Raw genomic sequence first — 23,971 nt, forward strand, 5'->3', positions numbered from 1 at the left:
GCGCACTTTACCACGCGGTGTTCGATTCGATTCGAACATGGCGAACACCCTGATATCCGATCGAACATGTGTTCGATAGAACACTGTTCGCTCATCTCTAATGACCATGGCTCCTAATGGGGCCTGCATTAAGAACTTTGCTCGATAGTAACACAGCCCCTCAACTAAAGCACCACTGATGATGCAGCATCGATGATATCCCATTTGGCTTCGGGCAGGCAGTGACCCCACTGACGGAACGGCATCAACCCAGTATAAACAGCAATATGGAGAAGGTGAGCGACGCCAAATGGAAACACTGATCCAATTTAAAAAATAATATATAATTCCCAACGTTGGATTATACAGTAAAACAAATGAGATATAGTCTCCCTTTAGGTCTACAATTAGTATTTCTGCCTTCCTGGAAAAAAATACAATTACATGTCCCCAAGAAATATCTAAAATTATGTGCAAACCAATGTGGTAAATGCAATTATAACATTGAAATTATATACATCGGGCTGGTTGTGCCCCATTCAGATGGGTCTTCTATTCCCCTAAGAAAGATGTGTTCAGGAGCCAAGTAATTGGCATGTTGTGCTTGTCTTCAAAACTGGTCTAGCAGGGCAAGAGTTAATCCTTCCCTTGTCTCAGGACACACCTAGTCTGCTAAGGAGGTTCCCCAGGCATTGAAGATACAGGTTGTTTGCTCACTCCATGTGTCTGAGCCCTGAAGCTATTACTTTTCTGTCCTACTGGTTTTGGATTGTTCGTTACTAGACATCTACTTGATCTTTATCCGTTTCCTTATTGTAAGGTTACAGCTACTCTTCTAACCTGCTACTCTTCTGGACTTGATCTTCTATAAACTCCATCATATCCAGCTTGCCAGTGATACCACGCCATCTGGTTTAGTTTCAGGTAACAGATTATGGCTGCACATAGACCCCATGTACATAGGCCAATCCGGTCTAGGAAATTTGATCAGAACATTGGCAAGACAACCAAGACTCCTCGTATCACAGCACTGTATATAGTCCAGGCAGGGACTCCCAACGCCAGGATGTAAGGAGTGCAGCTCCCCTGATTGGGACCCAGTTGATCTATGAACTGGATTTTCCAGTCTGGATCACTTTGTGTGTATGGTTATTATTAAAAAAAAATAAATCTGTAGGCTCATTGACCCCACACTTGTCTACTTTTAGCATGGGCTAGTTCCCAAAGGAGATTATGATCTTTGGAAGAGGCCATGGGTCCATATCAGTGCACTAATGCTAATTCTATGGTGGGACCCCTACTTGCCTTGTGCCATTTACAATAGTGGTATTTTTTATGGAGCCAAAGGACCTTTGGGGGCCCCTCAGTTTTCAGGTCTGGGTAGCGACTGGTAAGACTCCATCCCCCGTAGCGTCACCCCTGTTCCATATTGTACAGTCTGAGTGAGGTCTTACTACAGCCCAGGGTTTCCTGATAACTGAGGGCACTTGTTCCAGGACAGGAATTAAATAGCTCTAATCACATCAGTTGACTGTGAAACATTTGGTAGGAATAGTTGACCATCTCATGTATGACGTCTACCTACTGTTACCTGATGGTAAATGGAGAGGAGAGAAGGATCGGGTAGTTAGATTTCAGTATGATCCTTTTATACTCAGAGTGTGGCTTCAATTTTTTTGTGAGGTTTGGGCCTCCAGTTCGTTTTGTGCCAAACTTGTTCGGATAGAATCGGAAGCACTAGTATTATACTCTGAGGTCTCCACAGACCCCAAAGTATAATAAGTGGAGGCCAAGGGGAGGTTAGGAAAAATAGCAAACTCTTTACTCTCTCCTGGGCATCTTTGCTGCATCTTGGGCCTCTTCTGGCCTCCATCTGACGTCATGGTGCTTGGTGCACCCTATGTGACCACTGAGGTCCATGTGATGTCTGGGATATAACCATAAAGGCCCAAAGCCTGCTAGGAGTAACACCTGATCTAGGAGAGGTGAATAACATTGTTTTTTATGTTTCTTCACCTCCCCTGAGGGTCCAATTATTATACTCGTTGGTCTAAAAAGTTCCTTATATAATATATTATACTATATTATATAGTATAATAATAGTGGTAGTTGTCCGGGTTTGTGGGCTCGGGCCTGCTCACATCCACTTCTGCTCCCCTCTTCAGCATCCTATAGCAAAAGGAGAAGCAGGGGGACGCCATAAGCAGGACTGGGAGTAGGTAGAGAAATAGGCCACTACCTGCTGGGGCCTATTTAAAAAAAAAAAGAAAAAAAAAAGTATCCTCACTCACCTACCTGCGATCCCAAGATGACGTTGCTGCCACCTCCTCTTCTTCACCTGCGGACAAGACGTCTGTGTCTCAATGCAGGAGGTGTGATGACATCTTATCATAGTAGAGGGTCTAAGCCAACCCTGGACAGATCCGCTCAGTTTTGTTTTCAGAGCGACCCATCTTGGGCTAGTTTAGAAAAAATATACGTGGCTGTTTATGTGAAAAGGGCCCACATTGTCGATATGGAGTTCTTGGTATCATTGTAACGGTTATGGTGTAACATTGTCCGAAACAGCAAAAAATTTTTTATTGAAAGCACAATTGACATATTTTTAAATAAAATTTTTGCATAAAACAAAATTGTGATTTTTTTACCCAAATATGTTTTGGACTATTTTCTCTATAATTAGTATCGACGATCTGGGCCCTTTTCACGTAAACAGCCACATATGGTAAAATTGCCGCCTCTCCAAAAGTGCTGCCTGAGGCGGCCGCCTCACCTCGCCTCATTAGCGGTGCGCCTTTGCTTGTGATCCTCACATGTCCAGCTTTCATTGTTGTGTTTAGCATGTTGTTTTTAACATCCTGTTCTGTATCTTTTAACACATCGTCCTATGTTTGGTGGTTTGACAGTCGTGGGAAAAATTTGTGAAGCAACAACTAGAGGAAGTAAATGAAATGATTACAGAAAATTGCTTTGTCCTCCAGGTTAACGCTCCAGGTCTTGGATTCCACTACAACCTCTTCTCTCGCTGGTTGAGGTCATCCTGCTTCTGATGCTGCGTAGGGATGAGAGAGAATGTGTATATGCTATTTTAGTAACTATCTGACTCAGCCTCTACAATACTTATTAGGTAATGTGTTGAGTAACTGGCCGACCACGTCAATGGGAATCCATGCTCCTCAATTCATAAGGCTTGACACATGACAGTCTTAAGGTTTGGGTGGAGTCCATGACCTGAAACTGAAATGTTTATAGAATATTTAATCCACAAGGGAGTAACCAAAAGTTGTCATTGGTTCCTGGTTACATAACAGGAGGTATAAAATCTGCAGGGTATAGAGACCTGTTCATTGTGTGCTGAGGAGTAGTCGCTGACAGGTAGTGTGGTGTCTGTCCGTTTTACATGTAAACTTTGTATATATATATAAATATATATATATATATATATATATATATATATATATATATATATATATATATATATAATTTGTAATATTAATTCAGACTTTTCTCTCTCTTTTTTTTTCTTTTTTTTTTGCAAAATTTTCAGCAATTATGGCTTTAATGAAAATCCTTTTGCTATATTGTTCAGGTATGGAAAAAATTGAAACCTATTTAATATTTATTCTAAGTTTTAATTTTTGTTCTATTTTTTTTTTTACTTAAATTATATTTCCTTACATAAAAAGTAACAATATAATTTTTATTTTTTTTTAGTTATTTCTTTGAGTTTTTCTTATCCTGCTGAAAGTGACTCTGATCCTGAACCAGGTGAGTGAAGTTGAATAATACATTTACTTGTTAGTGAAAAGAACTTAAGATTTGATGTTTATGAATAATCTATTGAAGCAAAATTCCACTATACATACACACATATATATATATATATATATATATATATATATATATATATATATATATATAATTTTTTTTTTTTTTTTTTTTTTTCCTTTTTGGTTTTTTATAACTAGAGACTTCAGCAGATTCCTAGTATATGTGCACAGATGTGTCCACTCTTACACAAATAGAATTTAAGGACAATTTGTTATGAAACCAATCCTATATAATTTTGTGGAATGCTGGGAAAATTTCAACACAACACTGGGAGGCGGCAGATACAACATATCACTCTGTGACAAAATGTTGCTAAATCATGTTATCTTGAGAAGCTGGTCATCTCATGACCTACATATTTGGATATCTCCAGCTAAGATAAAATGTAAGGTGTAAGGAAGGACACATCTGTACCATACAATTTGTCCTCATCATGATCTGCAGTCATAGTTTAAAGGGGTGGTCCGGGATAAATTAGGCATTAAAATAAACTCCCTCCCCCTGCTTAACTTCTAATTCTTACTCCTATCTCCTATCCAGTCACACATTTCCACTTCCCGAAACAAAGTGTCACCAAAGAAATAAAATAGTTTTATATTAGGGCTCCTACAATTTGCACAAAAACCTCCACCGCCCCCCTTCAGACCGTCTCTTTTTGGAATAGACCTGCATTTAGAATATTAACAGTCCATGTCTACACCTTACTAGGGTTGAACGATCGAGATCGGAAAAGACTGGCTATCGAGTAAATTTTACGATCAAGATTGGAATTCCGATCCCGATCTTTTCTGGCCGGATCAAGGTCGGAGGTTATCTCAAGATCGGCTCAACTGTATTCATGTATATATCATTAATAAGTTTGAGTGATTGGGAAAGATTGGATCCTGATCAGCGATCGAGCAAATTTCATGATCGGGATCCGCTGGAAAATGATCGGAAATCGGATTTTAAAATTGATCCAGAAATCTCAAGATCGGCTCATCTCTACACATTACATATTATCTCGCCATTGATAGTTTTTGAATTTGAAGGGTTTTTTGTTGATTTGCTTTTATACAAAATTAGTGATCTATCGGTTGATCAGTCTGTCTCGGGTTTCTTGTCTGTTCTCTCATGGATACAATGTCAGATTCTTAATGTTTCTATCCACAGAAAAAACTTGCCCTGAAGGAGCCACAATGGACAATTATAGCGGTTGTTTGTCCTTCTGTAGAGTCCCAGACAGCGGATGTCGAAAAAGGAATAGGCGAGAGTGTAAATGCACACAGAAGGGATATCTCATAAGCCAAGATCAACAATGTATCCCAGAGGAACAATGTCCACTGCTTCTCGCCACAAAAGAAAGTTGCCCTGAAGGAGCGGCATTGTCAGACTGTGCCTCTTGTGAGTCCTACTGTCCTGTACCAGATATTGCTTGTGTACAAAGTTGTACCAAAGGATGTGTGTGTACAAAGCCTGGATATGTCATTGGTCCTAAGCAACAATGTGTCCCAAAGAATCAATGTCCTTTTCGGTAAGTCTACGCCAACCCTACACGTGAGCTATACATGCAATGTAACCAAGATCTATACTGTATCATTATGTAAGGTCTTCTATGATGTCTACGTCAAGGGACTTCTCCTCCTTCATCATCATCTTCCCCCTTTTTCCTTTCTCTTTTTTTCTGGTTCTTGTGCTACTTCTTTTTGTTTTGCCTTTTTATCATCTTTTGTGGCTGTGAGACGCCATATGGGGCCTTAACCTTACACCTGTTTCTTTACTTTTATACAGTGATCATTCACTGAAAAGAGGATCCTGATCAAGGAAGACGTGATGGAGATCTGGCAGAGAAGATCTGTTCTTAGTTCTGTGTTCTGAGGACAAATATGTCAAATTAAAAAAAAAAAAAAAAACTGTATAATCTGCAATTATTGTCATTTATTATATTACTAAGGGGAAATTTACTAAGCTATAAATTTGAGAAATCTGTCTTAAAGGGGTTGTCCAGCTCCTAATGCATGATTAATCCTGATAACCTATCCACAGGATAGGACTACAGTATCTGATCTGTGGGGGTCCGGCCTTCAGAGCCTGCACAGATCAGCTGTTTCGGCAACTGCTGCAGCGCACAGGAGCAGAGGACCCTCAGCCCCTATTCAAGATATAGGAATGGAGCTATAGCACCATCCACTGTGTAGTGGTGGTCTGGGGAATTGCAGCTCTGCTCCTATTACTTGAAATTGAGCAGGTAACTGGTATGAGTTATAATAAATCTGTCGGAAAATATCCGCCGGCATCGCACCACCTACATTCACAGAATGTACCGGGAATGACACGGATCAGGTCTCGAGGCACAAGAAAGATCCTTGAACCATGTGGGGGGCCTCAATATCATTCATCTATGGTTCACAAGGTCCATTTGATGGACGGTCTGTTTGAACATCCTATCAAAAATAGGACCTGTCTTGTATTTGTCAGTTTTCACACATCCTTTGATAGACTCAAGTGTAGGAAGGATCAGTGAAATGGATGCAAAATGGTAGAAAAGCGGAGGGTTTGCCCGTTTTTCACAGAACACGCTTGTGTGATTATAGGCTTATCCCTTTCCTTGCCTTACCTTTTTAGCTGGACATGTCCATATACAGAGGTAGCAGACTTAGCCCGAACTTGTGCAATTGGTTAGACTGCTGCAGTGTGAGATCTTATCACAGAGGGCAACAAGAAACAAGAAAAAATTATTGAAATAAACATTTAACCATGACTTTATCTTCTTAGTCATGCTGCAGCAGTTTAACCATTTGGATACATTTGGGTTACTTCTATCACATCTGTGTATGTCTGTGTTGAGACGACCGGCTTTTCATAGTAACATGAATTTGTGATGTTTTGTGGCCACCTAGTGGTCATTTATTGAATTAATGCACTGACTCGAGATACCAAGACCTGTATCTTAGAAAACTTCGCTGAACTAAATCACCGGTCTAACATATGAATAAAATCTAACTTTTATTAGGCAAAGTCGATAAAATTCTAAGTAAACTCAAACAGTTCTCCAAGTGAATCCTAGATATATTCTAGAAGTAAGACTGACCCGCCGGACTTGGGTAATGATATTGGATGTGCTGGGTAATTTTTGATGCCATTTGACTCCAATTTGGACATGTTGTCCGAATGTTCTAGAATTTTCTTATCAACTTAGTTTATGGAGCTTTATCAGACCCCTGATGATATAGGAAACGTATAGGGTCTCTATATAGGGCTAGCATTCAGTCCTGCTTGCTACATGATAGTGGACCTTAATCATTGTCCATCTCCTTACAGTATCATGTAGGTGTCCGGTGATGGGTTCTCTAAAGGGCCTTGCGATGATGAAGACAAACTGAACTTTGCAAAATCAGACACAACCTATGGACAAGCGAGATGCTGTTTCTGAGAGTTATATCAGACTAATGTGATGAAGGTGTGACTAGGACCTGGCCAAGTTGCTGGGAATGCGTTGATGTCATTGCTGCACAAAACATTAACCCATTGGACTGTGAAAGACTGGTACTGTCCCTGGCAGTAGTCACTGTTCCATGTTTCAAAGGTAACCTGCATAGTATCAATTCCAAGGAGAGGTCCATATTTCTGCCATGTGACACTTCAAGACAGGGTTGCCTTTCTTTCTGAAATGATGGTGGCTAGGTACCCGGCATCATGGATGAGCACAGGCCATCTGCTACCCAAGGACAATGGAATCTACCAATTGGTAAGTCATCGACTGCACCCTCAGCAACATAGCCAGGTGCAGGGTTCAATTGGTAGACAAGAGAGTAATTGGGCACTTATTGTCATCTCCTGCCTATATGACCATGGTAAGGAAGGTTTGCTTGCATTGTTGGTCAAGTTCAAGTTTGCCCCAAGAGCTAGAGATGCCTCATGTGCAGAAGGATACTCATTTTTCCTAGATTTATACCTCAATGGCCATGGCTTATTTCCTGCTTGCCCACTTTTTTTGGCCGGCAGCGTAGAGAAAAATAATCATATGGGAGAAGCTGCACAAAGCCACCGACTGTAACGCTCAACCATTTCTGCCATCACCACCTGAGCTTGCTCTAGGCCTGACCATGGTAGGTTTTAAGGTTCTTTATCACCGCCTCCATCCTCCTCTAATGTTGTCGTCATCATCACTTTGTTCTGGTTCCAATGGCCTGTCCAACACACCACCATCATCATTACATCATGATGGTCACTGCCCCTTTTCTCCAGCTGTGGTATGTCATTGCCCCTCATGATTTCCACCTCTGGAGATCTTCCCTGAGCCAGTACTCCCACAGTTACCAGTGCCCATATTACCACCATGGCTACAAGTGCCACCACTAGCCCCACCATCCCAGCATTTCACCTCTGTTTGATTCCGACTGTTTTATTCCAATTCATCAACATGAACATTGTTCTGGAAATCTTTCTTAGCACCCGAGGTGCTGCCTCTTAGGAGAAAAGAAGTTGCTCTACTGGAGGTCAGTGAAGACAGAGATGACAGAATGGAAACTTTTCTACAGGCAAATAAAGTGTTAAGTCAGAGGAGGAAAGCGCTGAACACACAATGGTGTCACTGTTAGTATCATCCTGGTGGAACTGAGGTGATGAGTGAGTAATAGAGCTCACAATGGCGTCCGCTTCCTCCATAATACACCTGGGGCATGTGCTGTGCAGCTGGGTCGTGTTAGTCTTGGCTGGCCGTGTTGCGGCTCATCTTCTTACTGGCAGGTGACATGGCGCCGGTGTTTCCTCCTACATTTCTCTGTCTTTTACCACTCTTTTTTTTTTTTACATTTTGACCATATGGACAATCTGACTCATACCAAACCTTATTCAACCCAAATATTCCAAATTGTTATATATCTTATGAAACCAAACAAATAGAAATTCATCTTGGGCAAACTAAACTGGCCACCGCATTATACTCTGGGGTCTCTTCTGATTCCAGATTATAATAGATAGAGGCCCAGGGAATGTAAAAAACAAGCAAACCCAAAAATAAAAATATTCATACTCCTCTTCCCTAACATCTTTTGGGCCTCCTCGCAGTGTCTAGCGCTCTCCTGATGATGTCCTGTGCCCTTGTAACTACTGAGACCTATCACAGGTCTCATCGGTGACCTCAGCTTTATTTGGGTTTTGGAGACGGTTTGGTTTTTAGACGTCTTGCCAATATTGCAGATTTCCTGACATGCCAGTGCAGTGGAATCCCCTGACATGTGACCCCATTTTGGAAATTACAACGCTCATGTCATTTATTCAGGAGTACAGTGAACATTTTTACTCCCCAAGTGTTGCATTAATGTGTAAATGAATGCACAATCAGATATGTGAAAATGATAATTTTTCCAGGAATCCGCCATTTCAGTGCACAATATGTTGTATCCAGGCCTGTGCCAGCGACAAACACTCCATAAGCTGTTGTACCAAGGACGTTCCACTTACCAATTTTTGGAGTCTGCGCCTCTGCTGACCCAAGCCGGGTACTGAAATGGTGTATTCCTGGAAAAATTCCAATTTTAACTTTATTCTGCTCATTTATTTCAGTAAATTAAAATACTGTGTTTTTTCTGCACACGTGGGGCGTTACCATAGTCAGAAGGACGTTCATAGCAAATTGTGGGATGTGTTTTCTGTTTTAACCCCTTGTGAATGTGTAAATTGTAGGGCTAAAGAAACATAATATATGTGTATATATGTGCATTTTTAGGGGTGTTTAGTAAAGGTTCAGTTTTATATTATTCATCAGTGCTGATATACAACATATAATTTTTTCACCCTAGTTCATGAATCTTAGCCCTGTGGATTGGGAAACTAGTTTTTTGGTCTGGTTATATCGCCATAATACGGCTGTGGGTGCACAGTACGCAGCATTAGTCATTATATTCCCCACCTCCCATTCTATTTGGAGTGGGGTAGACCTTATTTCGCAACCCTTCAGTTATCTATTTATCTAGCTGGGGGTTCTATATGGTTTGGTTACAATTTAAAATTTAGTTTTATTAATCGCCATTCCATTAATGATCCGTTAGTATTTGAGCACATGGTTTTCCAGTGGATATTGGGTTAAGATACTTCATATGTGCTGGTTTGACTTATATAAGGGGTAAAGATTTGAGAATGGGGCGATTTATGGGGGTTCTAATAGAGGCCTTTCAAAAGCCCTTCAGAACTGAATTAGTAGAGATCTGATACGTTAGATTTATGATCTTATTTGGGTGATACGACACTATGTAGGTAAAACACATCATTACAAACTTTGTAAATTTCAGATTTTTTTACAAATTTCCACAAAATTTTCTACTTTTTCATTATTAAACACAATATACATCAACTACAATTTACCTCTAAGTACAAAGTACTGTGTAAATGTGTCACAAAATCTCACAATCGCTTTGGTGAGTTTGCGATCTAAAGTTATTACGGCATGAAGTGACACAGGTCAGATTGGACAGATTGAGCTCTGACTGGCTGCGGCGTGAAGGGGTTAACTTTGCTTGTGTCTCTTATATATCTTATTGTTGTTCACAGCTTTTTAGGACATGATTGAGTAACACAGAGAGAAGGAAGCAAAATGGCGGCCAGGACAGGAGGGAAGGTAACGTTTTCCTTGACGTCACAAATGTTCCGGACACTGTATGTTCTAATAGCACAAGAGAATACAAAGAATCCAGTCTATAGAGCGTCTGTGCCGAGTATTTCTTTGTTATTCATTATATTATATTCCGGTTATTGGCCAATACGTCTGTACTGTCTATTGTATCACTGGGACCTGCTGCCTATAAGTGACATCTCCAGGACACATAGTACATCACATTGTCACTGTCGGTGTCGGAGTCTTCACTGACTACTGAGGTCTTATCGGTGAGTTATTATTTCTTACATTGTATCTTTATGGAATAAGATATAAGATTATAGTCGTGTGTCTAGTCCTTGTATTACATGGATACTGTTACTAGTAATGTAACCAATACCAATGGCTGTGCTACTACCTCCCATATACCCAACATATAGATAATAGTCTGGTACAGGTAGGAGAACGGGAGTGTCCCAGATCTCATAGGAAGCTCTCAGACACTTTCCTTCTCTGAACAAAGTATATTAAGTGGAGACCAAAGGAGGTTAGGAGAAACACTTATTCTCTCTTGGACATCTTTGCCGTAACTGGTGGCCTCCTCCTGATGTCATGGTGCTTGGTGCACCCCATGTGACCACTGCCACCTCTTCTCTCCCTGGCTGAGGTCATCCTGCTTCTTATACCACGCAGGGGTGAGATAGAATTTGCAAATTCTATTATAGTTCATATCCGACTCATACTTATTAGACAATGTGTTACGTAACTGGTCGACCACTTCAGGGGAAATCTGTGCTCCTCCGTTCATAAGGCTTGACACATGAAAGTCTTAACATTTGGGTGGAGTCCATCACATGGAACTGCAATGTTTAATTATTGAATATTTAATCCATGAATAGTTCCTGGTTACATAACAGGAGGTTTAACCCTTAAGTACTATCATTGAGTCTCTCATACACCACTATTATAGACATATCATTATATGATAGACACCATAATAGTACTTAAGGGTTAAAATCTGCAGGGTATTGAGACTTGTCCATTATGTGTTCAGGAGTAGTCACTGACAGGTAGTGTTGTGTCTCTCCATTTCATATGTAAACTTCATAAAATTTTATATTTGTAATATTAATCTCAATTTTTTTTATTTTTTATTTTTTAAAGCAAAATTTCAGGAATTATGGCTGCAGTGAAGATACTTTTGATATGTTTTTCAGGTATGTAAAAATAAAATTAAAACACAATTTTTATTAGAACTGTAGAAGCTAAATTTTTAATATATATATATATATATATATATATATATTTTTTTTTTTTTTTTTTTTTTTTTTTTTTGTAGAATATAAATTATAATATTTCCTTGCAAAAAATCTATAATTTACTTTTAATTTTTTTTTTTTTTTTAGTTATTTCATTGAGTTTTTCCAATCCTACTGAAAGTGACTCTGATCCTAAACCAGGTGAGTGAAGTTGAATAATACATTTTACTTTTCAGTGTAAAGAACCTAAGATTTGATGTCTATAAATAATCTATTGAAGCAAAATTCCACAATTTTTTTAAAATTCTTTTTATTTTTTAACATAACTAGAGACTTAAGCAGATTCCTAGTATAGGTGTAGAGATGTGTCCACTCTAAGAATTTAAGGACTTCAATTTGTCATGAAACCAATGCTGGGTAATCCCTGGATTGGCTGCAAATCACAACACCACCACTAGGAGGCTGCACATACAACATACCACTCTATGACACAATATTGCAAAATTGTGTTATCTTTAGAGGCTGGTGATCATGTGACATATATTTTAACTTAGCTGGACATATCAAATATGTCTGAAAGAAACTGTCTCCATCGTGGTCTGCAATGATAGGTTAATATAATAAGATAGCAACATGGTATTTAAAGGGGTTGTCCATTAATTTTATTTTTTTTTTTTTTAATTGTGTCCTATCCTTGGGATAGGCCATACATATCTCTTTGGTGGGGGTTGAGAGCTGGTCTGTGCTCTAGTCTGTGCTATACAGACAAGACCACAAACAGATAATTCTGTGTCCTATATAGCGGCTGGGTACTGTTATTATTGACCATCTCTCATTGACTTCAGTGTGAGCTGCAGTACCAGTGTTTGGCCACCATACAGGAAATGGAGCCAACTGCTTCCAGCTCCATGCATATTATGGAGAACGGACCTACCGGTGAATATCTGATCCATGGGGGACAAGCTGTTGGCCCCATCAATGATCAGAAATTTATGTCCTATCTAGAGATGAGCGAACACTAAAATGTTCGAGGTTCGAAATTCGATTCGAACAGCCGCTCAATGTTCGTGTGTTCGAACGGGTTTCGAACCCCATTATAGTCTATGGGGAACAGATACTCGTTAAGGGGGAAACCCAAATCCGTGTCTGGAGGGTCACCAAGTCCACTATGACACCCCAGGAAATGATGCCAACACCTCTGGAATGACACTGGGACAGCAGGGGAAGCATGTCTGGGGGCATCTAACACACCAAAGACCCTCTATTACCCCAACATCACAGCCTAACAACTACACACTTTACACACTCAATACCACCTCTCTGACAGTAGGAAAACACCTTGAAACATGTGTATTTGGCACTTGCAGTGAGGAGAGCTTGTCACCAGCAGTGAATTTGGCCCTTGTAGTAAGTTGAGGTTGGCACCAACATTTGTTTTGAAAATCAGGGTGGATTGAGCCTCTAACCAGCAGAGTTTGGGCAAATTCATGGTGGAGGGAGCCTCTAAAAACCCCAGTTTGGACCAATTCATGGTGGAGGGAGACTCTAAAAACCCCAGTTTGGACCAATTCATGGTGGAGGGAGCCTCTAAAAACCCCAGTTTGGACCAATTCATGGTGGAGGGAGCCTCTAACCAGCCCAGTTTGGGCAAATTCATGGTGGAGGGAGCCTCTAACCAGCCCAGTTTGGACCAATTAATGGTGGAGGGAGCCTCTAACCAGCCCAGTTTGGACCAATTAATGGTGGAGGGAGCCTCTAACCACCCCAGTTTGGACCAATTCATGGTGGAGGGAGCCTCTAACCAGCCCAGTTTGGACCAATTCATGGTGGAGGGAGCCTCTAAAAAACCCAGTTTGGACCAATTCATGGTGGAGGGAGCCTCTAAACAGCCCAGTTTGGGCAAATTCATGGTGGAGGGAGCCTCTAACCACCCCAGTTTGGACCAATTCATGGTGGAGGGAGCCTCTAAACAGCCAAGTTTGGACCAATTCATGGTGAAGGGAGCCTCTAAAAACCCGTTTGGACCAATTCATGGTGGAGGGAGCCTCTAACCAGCCCAGTTTGGGCAAATTCATGGTGGAGGGAGCCTCTAAACAGCCCAGTTTGGGCAAATTCATGGTGGAGGGAGCCTCTAACCAGCCCAGTTTGGACCAATTCATGGTGGAGGGAGCCTCTAACCAGCCCAGTTTGGGCAAATTCATGGTGGAGGGAGCCTCTAAACAGCCCAGTTTGGGCAAATTCATGGTGGAGGGAGCCTCTAAACAGCCAAGTTTGGACCAATTCATGGTGAAGGGAGCCTCTAAAAACCCGTTTGGACCAATTCATGGTGGAGGGAGCCTCTAACCAGCCCAGTTTGGGCAAATTCATGGTGGAGGGAGCCTCTAAACAGCCCAGTTTGGGCAAATTCATGGTGGAGGGAGCCTCTAACCAGCCCAGTTTGGACCAATTCATGGTGGAGGGAGCCTCTAACCAGCCCAGTTTGGGCAAATTCATGGTGGAGGGAGCCTCTAAACAGCCCAGTTTGGGCAAATTCATGGTGGAGGGAGCCTCTAACCAGCCCAGTTTGGACCAATTAATGGTGGAGGGAGCCTCTAAACAGCCAAGTTTTGGGAAATTCATGGTGGAGGGAGCCTCTAACCAGCCCAGTTTGGACCAATTCATGGTGGAGGGAGCCTCTAACCAGCCCAGTTTGGACCAATTCATGGTGGAGGGAGCCTCTAAACAGCCCAGTTTGGGCAAATTCATGGTGGAGGGAGCCTCTAAAAAACCCAGTTTGGACCAATTCATGGTGGAGGGAGCCTCTAATTAGCCCAGTTTGGACCAATTAATTGTGGAGGGAGCCTCTAACCAGCCCAGTTTGGACCAATTAATGGTGGAGGGAGCCTCTAACCACCCCAGTTTGGGCAAATTCATGGTGGAGGGAGCCTCTAACCAGCCCAGTTTGGACCAATTAATGGTGGAGGGAGCCTCTAAACAGCCAAGTTTTGGGAAATTCATGGTGGAGGGAGCCTCTAACCAGCCCAGTTTGGACCAATTCATGGTGGAGGGAGCCTCTAAACAGCCCAGTTTGGGCAAATTCATGGTGGAGGGAGCCTCTAACCAGCCCAGTTTGGACCAATTAATGGTGGAGGGAGCCTCTAAACAGCCAAGTTTTGGGAAATTCATGGTGGAGGGAGCCTCTAACCAGCCCAGTTTGGACCAATTCATGGTGGAGGGAGCCTCTAAACAGCCCAGTTTGGGCAAATTCATGGTGGAGGGAGCCTCTAAACAGCCAAGTTTGGACCAATTCATGGTGAAGGGAGCCTCTAAAAACCCGTTTGGACCAATTCATGGTGGAGGGAGCCTCTAACCAGCCCAGTTTGGGCAAATTCATGGTGGAGGGAGCCTCTAAACAGCCCAGTTTGGGCAAATTCATGGTGGAGGGAGCCTCTAACCAGCCCAGTTTGGACCAATTCATGGTGGAGGGAGCCTCTAACCAGCCCAGTTTGGGCAAATTCATGGTGGAGGGAGCCTCTAAACAGCCCAGTTTGGGCAAATTCATGGTGGAGGGAGCCTCTAACCAGCCCAGTTTGGACCAATTAATGGTGGAGGGAGCCTCTAAACAGCCAAGTTTTGGGAAATTCATGGTGGAGGGAGCCTCTAACCAGCCCAGTTTGGACCAATTCATGGTGGAGGGAGCCTCTAACCAGCCCAGTTTGGACCAATTCATGGTGGAGGGAGCCTCTAAACAGCCCAGTTTGGGCAAATTCATGGTGGAGGGAGCCTCTAAAAAACCCAGTTTGGACCAATTCATGGTGGAGGGAGCCTCTAATTAGCCCAGTTTGGACCAATTAATTGTGGAGGGAGCCTCTAACCAGCCCAGTTTGGACCAATTAATGGTGGAGGGAGCCTCTAACCACCCCAGTTTGGGCAAATTCATGGTGGAGGGAGCCTCTAACCAGCCCAGTTTGGACCAATTAATGGTGGAGGGAGCCTCTAAACAGCCAAGTTTTGGGAAATTCATGGTGGAGGGAGCCTCTAACCAGCCCAGTTTGGACCAATTCATGGTGGAGGGAGCCTCTAAACAGCCCAGTTTGGGCAAATTCATGGTGGAGGGAGCCTCTAAAAAACCCAGTTTGGACCAATTCATGGTGGAGGGAGCCTCTAATTAGCCCAGTTTGGACCAATTAATTGTGGAGGGAGCCTCTAACCAGCCCAGTTTGGACCAATTCATGGTGGAGGGAGCCTCTAACCAGCCCAGTTTGGACCAATTCATGGTGGAGGGAGCCTCTAACCAGCCCAGTTTGGACCAATTCATGGTGGAGGGAGCCTCTAAAAAACCCAGTTTGGACCAATTCATGGTGGAGGGAGCCTCTAAACAGCCCAGTTTGGGCAAATTCATGGTGGAAGGAGCCTCTAACCAGCAGAGTTGTGGGAAAGCAGGGTGGAGGGAGCCTCTAACCAGCAGAGTTGGTGGAAATCAGGGTGGAGGGAGCCTCTAACCAGCAGAGTTGGGGGAAATCATGTTGGAGGGAGCCTAGTATTAGCAGAATTGTGCAACGCTTATGGTGGATGAGTATGAGGATGCAGAGGAATTGGAGAGGTTGAGTACAGACATGGAGTTTCATGTTGGGGTGCTTTACACAGGTGGGCACAAAAATGAAGGCTCTATCCAGTGGTGGTTCATTTTTATCAAAGTGAGCCGGTCGGCACTCTCAGCTGACAGACGGGTGCGCTTGTCAGTGATGATGCCACCGGCTGCACTGAACACCCTCTCAGATAGGACGCTGGCGGCAGGACAGGACAGCACCTCCAAGGCATATAGGGCAAGTTCAAGCCACAGGTCCAACTTCGACACCCAATACGTGTAGGGCGCAGAGGGGTCGGAGAGGACAGGGCTGTGGTCGGAAAGGTATTCCCGCAACATGCGCCTATACTTCTCACGCCTGGTGACACTAGGACCCTCCGTGGCGGCACTTTGGCGAGGGGGTGCCATCAAGGTGTCCCAGACCTTAGACAGTGTGCCCCTCGTTTGTGTGGACCGGTGAGAACTTGGTTGCCTACTGGAGGAACTGCCCTCCCTGCCGCCAACGTCACATGCTGGAAACATCTCCATCATATTCTGCACCAATTGCCTGTGGCAAGCATTGATGCGATTGGCCCTCCCCTCTACCGGAATAAAAGACGAGATGTTGTTTTTATACCGGGGGTCAAGGATAGCAAAGATCCAGTACTGGTTGTCCTCCATGATTTTGACAATACGCTTGTCGGTTGTAAAGCACCCCAACATGAACTCAGCCATGTCTGCCACAGTGTTAGTTGGCATGACTCCTCTGGCCCCACCGGAAAGTTCAATCTCCATTTCCTCCTCATCCTCCATGTCTACCCATCCGCGCTGCAACAATGGGACGATTCGAAGTTGCCCGGAAGCCTCCTGTATCACCATCACATCATCGGACAACTCTTCTTCCTCCTCCTCCTCCTCCTCCTCCTCCATTAAACGCAGTGAAGCGGACAGATGTGTGGACCTACTCTCCAGCTGTGACGGATCGGATGCTATCCCTAACTCCTCTGTGTGATCTGAGTTATCCCTGATGTCAATCAGGGATTCTCTCAGAACACACAAGAGCGGGATTGTAAGGCTCACCATCGCATCCTCAGAGCTCACCCTCCTTGTGGACTCCTCAAAGACCCGTAGGATGTCACAAAGGTCTCTCATCCATGGCCACTCATGGATGTGAAACTGAGGCAGCTGACTTTGTGGCACCCTAGGGTTTTGTAGCTGGTATTCCATCAAAGGTCTCTGCTGCTCAACCACTCTATTCAACATCTGAAACGTTGAGTTCCAGCGTGTGGGGACGTCGCACAAAAGCCGGTGTTGTGGCACATGCAGGCGTTGCTGGAGAGATTTTAAGCTAGCAGCGGCTACTGTCGACTTGCGAAAGTGGGCGCACATGCGCCGCACTTTCACCAGTAGCTCTGGAACATTGGGGTAGCTCTTTAGGAAACGTTGCACCACTAGGTTGAAGACGTGGGCCAGGCATGGAACATGTTGGAGTCCGGCAAGCTCCAGAGCTGCTACCAGGTTCCGGCCGTTATCACAAACGACCATGCCTGGGCCCAGGTGCAGCGGCTCAAACCATATTGCCGTCTCATCGAGGAGGGCATCCCTCACCTCGGAGGCAGTGTGCTGTCTGTCCCCCAAGCTGATCAGCTTCAGCACAGCCTGCTGACGTCTACCAACGCCAGTGCTGCAACGTTTCCAACTCGTAGCTGGGGTCAATCTAACAGCGGAGGAGGAGGCGGTGGCGGAGGAGGAGGCGGTGGCGGAGGAGGAGGCGGTAGAGGAGGAGGAGGAGGGGGGTGTTCTTCTCGTGTCCCTGCCAGGAATGTTAGGCGGGGAGACGAGGTACACCGGGCCAGTTTGGGAAGCAGTCCCAGCCTCAACTACATTCACCCAGTGTGCCGTCAGTGAAATGTAGCGTCCCTGTCCGCATGCACTTGTCCACGCGTCGGTGGTCAAGTGGACCTTTGTGCAAAGCGCGGAACTAAGGGCCCGCCTGATGTTGAGTGACACGTGCTGGTGCAAGGCGGGGACGGCACACCGGGAGAAGTAGTGACGGCTAGGGACGGCATAGCGAGGTGCCGCAGTTGCCATCAGGTCCAGGAAGGCGGGAGTTTCAACAAGCCGGAACGCCAACATCTCCTGGGCCAGCAGTTTAGCGATGTTGGCGTTCAAGGCTTGCGCGTGTGGGTGGTTAGCAGTGTATTTCTGCCGCCGCTCCAATGTCTGAGAGATGGTGGGTTGTTGTAAAGAAACGCCTGATGGTGCCTTTGATGGTGCAGGAGAAGGAGATAAGACAGGACCAGGGGAGGATGAGGTAGAAGTCAACAAAGTGGCGGAGGCAGATGAAGTGGTGTCCTGGCTCGTCCTCTGGAGTGCATCGCCAGCACAGTCAGCAGTGGCAGTGGCAGAGGCAGAGGCAGAGGCAGTGGCAGTGGCGTGAACGGCAGGCGGCCTTTGTCCTGCCGTTGCTGCCTGCCACTGATTCCAGTGCTTGGATTCCAAATGACGGCGCATTGAAGTGGTGGACAGGTTGCTCTTCTCAGAGCCCCTAATCAATTTCGAGAGGCAAATTGTGCAGACAACACTATATCTGTCCTCGGCGCATTCCTTGAAAAAACTCCACACCTTCGAGAAACGTGCCCTCGAGGTGGGAGTTTTTCGGGGCTGGGTACGAACTGGAACATCTTGGGAGATTCCGGGTGTGGCCTGGCTTCGCCTAAGCTGCTGACCTCTGCCTCTGCCTCTAGCTACCCTTTTTGGTGCTGCACCTGCCTCAACATCCACACTACTTTCCCCGCTTGACATCCCCCCTGTCCAGGTCGGGTCAGTGTCCTCATCATCCACCACTTCCTCTTCCAACTCCTGTCTCATCTCCTCCTCCCGCACAATGCGCCGGTCAACTGGATGCCCTGACGGCAACTGCGTCACATCATCGTCGATGAGGGTGGGTTGCTGGTCATCCACCACCAAATCGAACGGAGATGGAGGAGACTCTAGTGTTTGAGCATCTGGACACAGATGCTCCTCTGTTAGGTTCGTGGAATCGTGACGTGGAGAGGCAGGTTGAGGGACAATGAAAGGAGCGGAGAACAGCTCTGGGGAGCAGGGACAGTTTGGGTTATTGTTCTGTAAAGCTTCGGAATTTTGGGAGGAAGGAAGACAAGACTGTTGGGTAATAGGAGGAGAGGAGGCAGAGTCTGACTGGCTGCTGGACAATGTGCTGTAAGCGTTCTCTGACAGCCATTGCAAGACCTGTTCCTGGTTCTCGGGCCTACTAAGGTTTGTACCCTGCAGTTTAGTTAATGTGGCAAGCAACCCTGGCACTGTGGAGTGGCGCAATGCTTGCTGCCCCACAGGAGTAGGCACGGGACGCCCTGTGGCTTCACTGCTACCTTGCTCCCCAGAACCATTCCCCCGACCTCGCCCACGGCCTCGTCCACGTCCCTTTCCGGGAGCCTTGCGCATTTTGAATTCCTAGTTAGAAATTGGCACTGTATACCAGTAGTAAAAATTGTGGGTGCACGTAACCCCAATATATTCTTTGAATTCCCAGTCAGACAATGGCACTGTATACCAGTAGTAAAAATTGTGGGTGCACGTAACCCCAATATATTCTTTGAATTCCCAGTCAGAAACTGGCACTATATGGCAGTAGCAAGAAATGAGGGTATTTGTATTCCCAATATACTCTTTGAATTCCCAGTCAGACAATGGCACTGTATACCAGTAGTAAAAATTGTGGGTGCACGTAACCCCAATATATTCTTTGAATTCCCAGTCAGACAATGGCACTGTATACCAGTAGTAAAAATTGTGGGTGCACGTAACCCCAATATATTCTTTGAATTACCAGTCAGAAACTGGCACTATATGGCAGTAGCAAGAAATGAGGGTATTTATAACCCCAATATATTCTTTGAATTCCCAGTCAGACAATGGCACTGTATACCAGTAGTAAAAATTGTGGGTGCACGTAACCCCAATATATTCTTTGAATTCCCAGTCAGAAACTGGCACTATATGGCAGTAGCAAGAAATGAGGGTATTTGTATTCCCAATATACTCTTTGAATTCCCAGTCAGACAATGGCACTGTATACCAGTAGTAAAAATTGTGGGTGCACGTAACCCCAATATATTCTTTGAATTACCAGTCAGAAACTGGCACTATATGGCAGTAGCAAGAAATGAGGGTATTTATAACCCCAATATATTCTTTGAATTCCCAGTCAGACAATGGCACTGTATACCAGTAGTAAAAATTGTGGGTGCACGTAACCCCAATATATTCTTTGAATTCCCAGTCAGAAACTGGCACTATATGGCAGTAGCAAGAAATGAGGGTATTTGTATTCCCAATATACTCTTTGAATTCCCAGTCAGACAATGGCACTGTATACCAGTAGTAAAAATTGTGGGTGCACGTAACCCCAATATATTCTTTGAATTCCCAGTCAGAAACTGGCACTATATGGCAGTAGCAAGAAATGAGGGTATTTGTATTCCCAATATACTCTTTGAATTCCCAGTCAGACAATGGCACTGTATACCAGTAGTAAAAATTGTGGGTGCACGTAACCCCAATATATTCTTTGAATTACCAGTCAGAAACTGGCACTATATGGCAGTAGCAAGAAATGAGGGTATTTATAACCCCAATATATTCTTTGAATTCCCAGTCAGACAATGGCACTGTATACCAGTAGTAAAAATTGTGGGTGCACGTAACCCCAATATATTCTTTGAATTCCCAGTCAGAAACTGGCACTATATGGCAGTAGCAAGAAATGAGGGTATTTGTATTCCCAATATACTCTTTGAATTCCCAGTCAGACAATGGCACTGTATACCAGTAGTAAAAATTGTGGGTGCACGTAACCCCAATATATTCTTTGAATTCCCAGTCAGAAACTGGCACTATATGGCAGTAGCAAGAAATGAGGGTATTTGTATTCCCAATATACTCTTTGAATTCCCAGTCAGACAATGGCACTGTATACCAGTAGTAAAAATTGTGGGTGCACGTAACCCCAATATATTCTTTGAATTCCCAGTCAGAAACTGGCACTATATGGCAGTAGCAAGAAATGAGGGTATTTGTATTCCCAATATACTCTTTGAATTCCCAGTCAGACAATGGCACTGTATACCAGTAGTAAAAATTGTGGGTGCACGTAACCCCAATATATTCTTTGAATTCCCAGTCAGACACTGGCACTATATGGCAGTAGCAAGAAATGAGGGTATTTGTATTCCCAATATATTCTTTGAATTCCCAGTCAGACAATGGCACTGTATACCAGTAGTAAAAATTGTGGGTGCACGTAACCCCAATATATTCTTTGAATTCCCAGTCAGAAACTGGCACTATATGGCAGTAGCAAGAAATGAGGGTATTTGTATTCCCAATATACTCTTTGAATTCCCAGTCAGACAATGGCACTGTATACCAGTAGTAAAAATTGTGGGTGCACGTAACCCCAATATATTCTTTGAATTACCAGTCAGAAACTGGCACTATATGGCAGTAGCAAGAAATGAGGGTATTTATAACCCCAATATATTCTTTGAATTCCCAGTCAGACAATGGCACTGTATACCAGTAGTAAAAATTGTGGGTGCACGTAACCCCAATATATTCTTTGAATTCCCAGTCAGAAACTGGCACTATATGGCAGTAGCAAGAAATGAGGGTATTTGTATTCCCAATATACTCTTTGAATTCCCAGTCAGACAATGGCACTGTATACCAGTAGTAAAAATTGTGGGTGCACGTAACCCCAATATATTCTTTGAATTCCCAGTCAGAAACTGGCACTATATGGCAGTAGCAAGAAATGAGGGTATTTGTATTCCCAATATACTCTTTGAATTCCCAGTCAGACAATGGCACTGTATACCAGTAGTAAAAATTGTGGGTGCACGTAACCCCAATATATTCTTTGAATTACCAGTCAGAAACTGGCACTATATGGCAGTAGCAAGAAATGAGGGTATTTATAACCCCAATATATTCTTTGAATTCCCAGTCAGACAATGGCACTGTATACCAGTAGTAAAAATTGTGGGTGCACGTAACCCCAATATATTCTTTGAATTCCCAGTCAGAAACTGGCACTATATGGCAGTAGCAAGAAATGAGGGTATTTGTATTCCCAATATACTCTTTGAATTCCCAGTCAGACAATGGCACTGTATACCAGTAGTAAAAATTGTGGGTGCACGTAACCCCAATATATTCTTTGAATTACCAGTCAGAAACTGGCACTATATGGCAGTAGCAAGAAATGAGGGTATTTATAACCCCAATATATTCTTTGAATTCCCAGTCAGACAATGGCACTGTATACCAGTAGTAAAAATTGTGGGTGCACGTAACCCCAATATATTCTTTGAATTCCCAGTCAGAAACTGGCACTATATGGCAGTAGCAAGAAATGAGGGTATTTGTATTCCCAATATACTCTTTGAATTCCCAGTCAGACAATGGCACTGTATACCAGTAGTAAAAATTGTGGGTGCACGTAACCCCAATATATTCTTTGAATTACCAGTCAGAAACTGGCACTATATGGCAGTAGCAAGAAATGAGGGTATTTATAACCCCAATATATTCTTTGAATTCCCAGTCAGACAATGGCACTGTATACCAGTAGTAAAAATTGTGGGTGCACGTAACCCCAATATATTCTTTGAATTCCCAGTCAGAAACTGGCACTATATGGCAGTAGCAAGAAATGAGGGTATTTGTATTCCCAATATACTCTTTGAATTCCCAGTCAGACAATGGCACTGTATACCAGTAGTAAAAATTGTGGGTGCACGTAACCCCAATATATTCTTTGAATTCCCAGTCAGAAACTGGCACTATATGGCAGTAGCAAGAAATGAGGGTATTTGTATTCCCAATATACTCTTTGAATTCCCAGTCAGACAATGGCACTGTATACCAGTAGTAAAAATTGTGGGTGCACGTAACCCCAATATATTCTTTGAATTCCCAGTCAGAAACTGGCACTATATGGCAGTAGCAAGAAATGAGGGTATTTGTATTCCCAATATACTCTTTGAATTCCCAGTCAGACAATGGCACTGTATACCAGTAGTAAAAATTGTGGGTGCACGTAACCCCAATATATTCTTTGAATTCCCAGTCAGAAACTGGCACTATATGGCAGTAGCAAGAAATGAGGGTATTTGTATTCCCAATATACTCTTTGAATTCCCAGTCAGACAATGGCACTGTATACCAGTAGTAAAAATTGTGGGTGCACGTAACCCCAATATATTCTTTGAATTCCCAGTCAGAAACTGGCACTATATGGCAGTAGCAAGAAATGAGGGTATTTGTATTCCCAATATATTCTTTGAATTCCCAGTCAGACAATGGCACTGTATACCAGTAGTAAAAATTGTGGGTGTATATAGCCCCAATTCTATTGCTAGGGGACTTGCAGGGTATTTCTGGGGTGAAGGTGGGGGGGCACACCGTTGGAACGGGTATCGGGGTATATATCGGGTATACGGGAATACACTGACAGTGTATTCCATTCAGGATCCTGGGAAAGCTGGGTTGCGGCGATTGAGCCCGTCAGTGCCACGTTACACTGACAAGCTTCTCCCTGGAATTTAGCTCTTACAAGAGCTGTTGGTTGTCTTCTCCTTCCTATCCTAGCCTGTCCCTGCCTACCCAGAATCTAAGCCCTAGCTAGCTGGACGGAAACCTCCGTCCTCGGTGAATTGCAAGCTCAGAATGACGCGAAGCTGGGCGTCGCTGTTCTTT

At 43.8% G+C, this 23,971-nt stretch overlaps 1 long non-coding RNA gene across 1 annotated transcript; it reads left to right on the forward strand.

Moving 5' to 3' along the window:
• Positions 1-3,726: 3,726 nt before the first annotated feature.
• On the forward strand, positions 3,727-5,669 carry LOC142209830 (uncharacterized). Its single transcript, XR_012716969.1, has 3 exons — positions 3,727-3,747; positions 4,963-5,323; positions 5,581-5,669. It is a non-coding gene; the product is annotated as an uncharacterized LOC142209830 (long non-coding RNA).
• Positions 5,670-23,971: the final 18,302 nt, after the last annotated feature.

This window comes from Leptodactylus fuscus, chromosome 6 (assembly GCF_031893055.1).
Source record: "Leptodactylus fuscus isolate aLepFus1 chromosome 6, aLepFus1.hap2, whole genome shotgun sequence".
NCBI lineage: Eukaryota > Metazoa > Chordata > Amphibia > Anura > Leptodactylidae > Leptodactylus > Leptodactylus fuscus.